Source organism: Alligator sinensis, unplaced genomic scaffold (assembly GCF_000455745.1).
Source record: "Alligator sinensis unplaced genomic scaffold, ASM45574v1 scaffold1546_1, whole genome shotgun sequence".
In the NCBI taxonomy this organism is placed as follows: Eukaryota; Metazoa; Chordata; order Crocodylia; family Alligatoridae; genus Alligator; species Alligator sinensis.
The window spans coordinates 470877-478718 of NW_005842689.1; the positions used below are offsets into that span (position 1 = coordinate 470877).

The 7842-nt window shown below is 45.4% G+C and overlaps 1 protein-coding gene across 3 annotated transcripts in view; it reads right to left on the bottom strand.

The window, feature by feature from the left end:
* TEX15 (testis expressed 15, meiosis and synapsis associated) overlaps positions 1-7824 on the bottom strand; it is a 77311-nt gene extending 69487 nt beyond the window's left edge. For all 3 annotated transcript variants that reach the window (XM_025215959.1, XM_025215958.1, XM_025215960.1), the window contains exon 1: positions 7722-7824. The gene's annotated coding sequence lies outside the window, so the exon portion shown is untranslated. The remainder of the gene's footprint in view (positions 1-7721) is intronic.
* Positions 7825-7842: the final 18 nt, after the last annotated feature.

The following is a 7842-nucleotide window of genomic DNA, read 5'->3' on the forward strand; positions in this document are numbered from 1 at the left end:
GGGGTTGGACTCGATGATCTATTGAGGTCCCTTCCGACCCTAACATCTATGAATCTATGAATCTTCAAGAAAGAAGATAAGTCTGTGTGTGCAAACTATTAAGGTATTGCCCTCCTTTCCACAGCAGGGTAAATCCTTATCTGCATCCCCCTGAACCATCTTCTACCTCTTGCTGAAGAAGTCCTGTCAGAATCTGTTTGGTTTCAGACCATCCCATGGGGCAATTGACATGGTCTTTGTTGCCCACCAGGTCCAAGAAAAATATCAGAACCTGCATACAGCCTTCACTGACATTACTAGGCCTCTGATTCCATCAATCATGAAGACTTGTGTAAAGTACTGACCAGATTTGGATGTCCTAAAAATACATCAAGGTCCTGAGACTTCTCCATGACCAAATGACTGCGCTCATTCTTTGTAGCACAGTGGGGTGAAGCAAGGATGAGTCTGAAGTGGGATCAAGCAGGGATGAGTCATCACCCCAAACTTTGTTCTCCATTTTTTGATAGTCATCTTGGTTCTCATTTCCTTCTGGAATTGACACTGAATACCAAAATGATGGAGAGCTCTTCAGTCTGGGACACTTTTGGTCAAAGATCAAAATATACAAAACAACCATCCCTGACCTTCAATACACCAACTGCACCATTTCTGCACACAGTGAGGAAAACCTCCAGGCTGTGCTGGATCTTTTTTGGAGAAGCCTATGAAATTTTGGGCCTCTCTCTCAACACTGAGAAGACTAAAATACTCTATCATCCTGTCCCAGGCCATGAATGTGAGACCTCCCTCCTCCAATATTACTATACAGGGAAAGACCCTGGAGGTAGCGAGCACTTACCCTACCTTGGTAGCCACCTCTCTCAGAGAGTGAACATTAATGAGGAGATTCAGCACAGGGTCTGGTTCCCCAAGTGCCTCATTTGGGAAATTGCTTTGGCATGGATTTATTCATCATGATCTCTAGAAAGGCACCAAGATCCAGGTCTACCATGCAGTCACCATCCCCACCCTCCCCTATGGATGTGAAATGTGGGTGACCTACTGTCATTATCTCAAGAACCTGGAGAGGTATCACCACCAAGTCTTAAAAAAATCCTGTACATAAAATGGGAAGATTACCACACAAACATCAACATCCTTGCTGAAGCCACTGTTACCAGCATTGGGTCAACGATCCTCAAGCACCAGTTTTGATGGTGTGGACATACTATGTGGATGCCTGACTCACAAAACAAGTGCTCTACTCTCGGTTTAGTAACAGACTGGAATCTTGCAGCGGCCAGAGGAAATGCTTCAAGGATACATTGAAGGCATACCTCAAGAAAACGGATGCTGACATCAAGAGATGTTAGTTGGCTGCCAACTGACTCCAATACCACTGCAATCTCTACCAAGCAGCAGCCCATTTCGAAGTAAAGTGTTTTGCCCTCAAGGCACAGAAGAGAGAGAGAGAGAGCACGCAGAGGAAAGAAAAGGAGAGGAATCCCAGCTTGTAGTCTACTCTCCCCTGCAGAAACACCTGCAACATCTGCAGATGGATAGTGTGGCTCAAGGATTAAACTCTCTTAAGTCACCTCAAGATCCATCAATGAGCTGTGGTAAAAATCATCCTCAAATTGAGGGACTGATGAAGAATGGTTTAAAAGAGCAGCAGAGCCCCAATTTAATTTAAGTCCACCCATAGCAACTGACTGCAGGCTGCTCAACACATATATGTCTAAGATGTACATTGTCTTGTTCCTGAATACCTGGTTCTGGTCTTCTGGACTGTGACATGATGAAGAATTTGGATCTATATTCTACAGGTGGTGATACACCTATCTAGGAAAAGCAAGGCATGATATGTAAATCCCATGGTGAAACTGAACAAGGTACAAAAGATGGCATCAGAAACAACGTCTTTTTCCTAATAAACCACCTAGCAATAAGACACAACATGGAATTTCATAATGATCTTTTAAAGATTCACTATCCAGCAAGCATACTTGAAAAATACTCCTGTGTCAATAAATTTACAACTGACTTCTTGAACACTGTAAAGAAACTAACTATGGCTGCATCTATATTTGTGCTTTACTGCACAGTAGACTAATTAGCTGTGGAGTAAAGCATCACTGTCTACATATGCAACAGTATTAGGCCACGATAAACTAATTAACACCACCATAAGATAGTACTTCTGGGACAGTACTATCTTACGGCAGAGCAATTAACTGTAATTAAATGCATGCACAGATGCTGACCATAGGCATAAATTGCCAGACACACTCCTGCCTGCCACTTAACCACATAGCTCCACATTGTCAGCAGCCTCATGCCCCAGCCAGCCCCTCCACTGCCCGCACCTGGAGCCCAGGGCAAAGCAGGGCAGGAGCAGCTCTAGCGTAAACTCCTCTACCCCGACTCAAATTGCTGCTGTCCCGGGTGCACTTGTAGACACTGTGCCTGGGAATAGTTTACTCTGGCTCAAACTGCTCCGGAATTTATCACTTTGAATTAATTGCACACATAGACAGCCCTATAAGTACCTTCTATTGTACATTCAAAGTGCTAAGAGACAATCCAAACCAAAACTTTGTGTCTGAATTAAAAACACTGCTCATCTTGCACTAGTGCCTAGAAGCCACAATCAGAATCAGGGCCCAGAGAGTTTGTGGAATCTCCATCTTTAGAGCTTTTTAAGACCCAGGTAGACAAAGCCTTGGCTGGGATGGTATCATTAGGGATGGTCCTGCTTTGAGCACAGGGCCAGTCAAGTGCAGGTGCCACATGCAAGACTCATATTGACAGCCACGTGCACTGCGTGCAGCATGAGTCCCAGATAAGGGCCATGTGGCACACAGAGCTGGCCCAGATCAGGCCCATACACTGGCCCTACACTCTGGAGCCAGCATATAGGGGCAGTCTGGTATGGGTACCTCATGCAGTGCGTGCCTTGTGTCAACTTTGTGCTTGAGCCCTGGACTGGTGCTAGCACACTGCACAAGCTGCCAGCATTGGACCAGCCCTGTGAGCTGTCTCTGGCATGTGGGGCCAGTCTATGGGTCCAATCCAGCCCAGAACCACCCTTGTCTTCTCGGCAAGCCTGCGGGGCTGAGGGAGTTTGACACCCCTGCAGCAGATGATCAAATTAAATCTATAAGTGGACAATTCACAGAAAGCTATATTTTAAAATATGATAAAGAAGTCACTGGGAAAGAAAAGACTAATTACATTCACCCAAACAGGCTGATAAACATCTCAAATCTTTGTGAATTTAGGTGCACAGAGTGACAGGAATTGCACACTCTCAAAGCCACACTATATCTGTGGCAGTGGAGAGCCTACCCTTTTGACAGATGTAGAAGTTAAGCACTGTGCCCTCTTTAAGTGCCAGTCCAATTCCTTTTCCCCTATCTGCTGCTGCTCCCTGTCCAGTGTTTATTCATTCTTAAAAACAGAGTAATCAATAAGTAAAGCAATCACATTAATACAGACCACACAGTCACTGGATTTAATAACAAAGAATGCAACATCCAAGGTTCATTCACCTGCAACTCTACCAATGTCATATACGCCATGACCTGCTTACAATACATATCTGCTGTCCACATTGGACAGAGTGATATCTCTGTCTATAAGAATGGATGAGGAATGATCTGACATCAGCTGGAGAAAGGCACAAAAGCTTGTGGCAGAACACTTCAATCTCCCTAGACACTCTATTGCTGACCTCAGGATTGCTGTTCTCAGGCAGAAATTTTTTTTTAAAGTTTGAACAGGAAACTGTGAAACAAGAAATCATCCACAAACCAGACAGTGATAAACAGAGTTTAAACACAGACTATGGATTGTTACCTGATTACCTGGATTAGCTTTTGTTCCATGGGTTTAATGTTTCTCTCCTAACACTACAGCTCTACCCCCCACACTCTTTCTCCCTACTTGTCTTTTATATTTTAATTTCTCTCTCCTTCTTATATTCTGCTTTCTGCACATCCTTTCATAGCAGCCCATGAAAGCTTATGATCTCTCTATATATCCTATTTAGTCAAAAACCCAGAGGCTGAATTGATTCAATCTTTGCAAGTTAGTCTAAACTGCATAGACTGAACAGGTAAATAAGTGAATATTCACTACTGATTCCAGAAATACAGCCACATGTCTGCAGTGGCTCAGACCAGAAGCTGGGGGGCTGCTAGAGCATACCTTCCAGCTTGCTAGCCACTGTCAAAGGAAAGGGAGGGAAGCTGAGAGGGAAGCCCTAGGAGGCTTCCCTCCCCTCCCTGCTTGAGTGGCTGGGGGGGGCAGGGTTTAAAACCCCACTCTGGCCCACAAGTGACCCCAGCTGGGGACTACCTGGTTGGGGGGTAAGGAGGTGGAGGGGAAGCCCTCAGAGGCTTTTCTCTCTCTTCCCCACTAGAGCAGGCCAGCACAGGCCGGGTGGGAGGAGCCTCTGAGGGCTTTCACCCCACCTCCCCACCAGTGCAGGCCAGGGTAGGTGTTTAAACCTCCCTCCCCCCATACTCAGCTGGCCGGGACAGGCCGGGGCCTGGTTCCCCCACTGTCCCTACTCTCCTCTCCTGCTCGAGCAGAGGGGGAAAGGGGGGGAAAAGCCTCTGAGGGCTTCTTTCCTCCCCTCCCCCCTTGCCAGGCAGACCCCAGTTGGGGTCTGATGCTAGGGCTTTCCCTCCACCCTCTCTCTGTCAGCCAGAGCAGTAATATTGCTCCAGCCTTGGAGCAGAGGCAGGGCGGACACTGCTCAGCTGGAGCAGGCAGCACCGCACCAGGCTACAAAACATCTTGGGATGCTGTGGGACTGTGAGTTACCTTGAACTGGGAGGGGATCTGGGACTGAAGTTCCGTAAACTGGTTAGACCTAAATCAGTTAAGTCTGATACTACATCCAACCAGGTTTATCTTAAACTGGTTTCGACCACTTTGAAAGCAGTTTATGAGCACTGAACTTCTGTTCTGCTACAGGTTTAAATTGGTTTCTGATCACTTAAACTGGTTTATGCGTAACTTCTGTCCCTAGCATAAAGGGGCATATATATCTGCCTTGGCTTCTGACCAACTTCAGACTAACAGGGCTAACTACCTTTCTATACCATGCGTCTCCACAGGAGGGCACTGCTAGCACACCTATGCCAGCAAAGCTTGTAGTGCAGCCAAATCCTTGTTTGTCAGTTTATGGTCATAGCTTAAAGTGCAGGAAAGGGCACAACAGCAGACCTGCTTTTTTTACTCCCTGCAGGTTTCTCTCTCTGCTGATGGCAGAGGATGATATGAAAAAACGTTAAAAAATTTGGTCTGACAAGGTAAGAAGGAAAAAAAAAAGTAAGGAGGAATGGAAGTCAACACTCATCACAAGAATCCCCCAAACATTTGCATCTACTGGTCTGCAAGAGCGGTAATGAAAATAAAAGCTCTATGTTTCTCATCATTACAAAATGTTTTTGCTCAGGTGCATATACTAGAAATGTAGTCCCTTTCCAATGACTGTTCCATAGCTCTAACAGTGTCCCACCACTCTGGGGGCCCCCATGGGCTCACACACAAATATCTTAAGTCAAATTCGATTATTGCTCTAGAAACAGGGCCCAACTTTCCACAAGGGCCTCCAGGGCCATTGCAAATCATACCTGACACTTCTGATCACTACTTGTATTTGTCTGCACTGACAGCAAATGTGTAGTCAACATCAAATCCTCACTGTTATATTGTAACTTGATACAGGGTTGGGTTTGGGTTTTTTTTGTTTTGGGGGGGCTTTTTTTTTTTTTTTTTTAAAGAGAAGACAATCATGGAGAATAGGTTTAGGTTAGAGATTAGAATTTTACAATTAGGGTGGCCAAAATCTGGAACCAACTTCCCAGGGAAGTGGTCCTCACCCCTACCTTGGGCAAATTCAAGAGGAGGTTGGACGATCACCTGTCTGGGGTCTTGTGAACCCAGCATTCATTCCTGCCTGTGGCAGGGGGTCAGGCTAGATGATCTGATCAGGATCCTCCTGATCCTAGCTACTATGAAACTATAAAACTGTGCTCACCCCCAAAAGGTGAACAAAACCCACTCATATAGCAGCCTATTGGAAAGTAACTCATAGCTAAACATATATAGATCTATCTTTCTTTTAAATACAGTAGGTGTATGAGAACCAGACTTCTTGTAATAAAAATCTTCTGGAGTGGACTGTTTTCTAGCGGTACAACTTACTTGAGTGAGAGCTGCAGGGTCAGGCTCTTTATAGTTAAGAAAGGTTTGTTTAATATACTCTCATGCATTCATTATAAATCACATAAGTTCTTTTGCTCTTTTCAAGTTAATACACTGAGTGGTAACCATTTAACCTAGGAACGTGAATCTCAGAAGTCTATGTTTTCACATCTCTGAGACATGAGGTTCTCTAGGCAATCAGAAAACACAACAAGCTAAAATGGACAATTTAAATCTAAACTATGTTCACTGCTACTCTGTTGACAGCTATAGCTGTGTTTTCGCTCACTTTTTCATCTATAGTTATTAAAAAAACACCTAGGATTAGTTTGTGTGTGTGATAGTTAGAGAGCCTGTGTACTAGATTGACTGCATGTTTCAGATTTAAGATTCTTACTGTACTGCAGGGAACACTAGAAAAGATATCACAGTGCCTTTAAAATATAGCTAGCTGGTACATATTAGAAAGATCAGAAGCTTGGAAAAGAAAGCTTATTTTCTGATTAATTTCTTCCCATATCCATTCTATTAATTTCAAGTGATGAAAAAAATAGGCTGAACCTTCAGATACTGCCTAAACAACCCTTACGTTTCAAACCCTATGTTTTGGTTGTATCAACCTCCAGAACTGCAGTACAGAAGGAAGTCCGAATTATTTTCAGGTGAGATGCCCAGCTAAATGTAAAGAGTGGACCCTTGTGCAATTATTAGGAAAAAAAATAGAAAATACCTGTCAAGTATTAGACAGTCGGGACAGCATAGTATGTGACACCACCCGCACGTCCCGCAGATCACATAAAACCCTTTGTTCCAGTAGGTCAGATGATGAAAGGCATTAAGGGAGTTTCTCCAGCAAGCGTTAAAGCAACTCAACCCCTCTCCTGCTTTGAGCCAAGATGTTCGAGCAATCACCAGGTGAAGTCCTGTTCCCACAGAAGTCATCAGGGCCAGGTATAGACACGACACTTTTACTGGTGTAAGTGACTGGAAACCAGCCCACACCCGTAACAGAACTGAAGTTTGGCACGCACAGACTGGTGTAAAAATGGCAAAACCCAGTCTTTGCCCCGCAATCAAAAGGCAAATGTGTCTTTTGTTTTTGACTGACCTACAGAAAACCACGTTTCATAGAAGTAGGGTCGGAGGGGACCTGAGCAGATCATCTAGTCCGACCCCCTGCCCTTGGCAGGAATGAATACAGGGCTCTTACGACCCCTACTAAGTTTCAGCTCAAATGATCCCAGCTAGGTAGTTAGCTAGCCTCCTTTTAAAGACCCCCAAAGTAGGAGCCAGCACCACTTCCCTTGGGAGCTGGTTCCAGATCCAGCTTGGATCTATTCTGCCTCCGTCTGTATCCAGCGTGGGAGTTTTGCCATTCCCTGAAACCGGAGCCAGGCTGAGCCCCAATTTCCCTGTACCTTCAAAGGCGACCTGAACAGAGCAGGCACTGAAGGAACTTCTAGGGGTGGAAAAAAACCCACCCCAAAAGCTTAGCATTCTCTTGGACTCCCCCGTCCTACCTTTGGGGCCAGGGGCCACGTCCTCTCAACCCGGGTTTCGAGTTCGGCTCGGGTCCTGAGCCCACGAGCGCTCGGCCGCTACACGGGCCGCGGGGCGGCGGGGGCAGCCACACACCGCGTG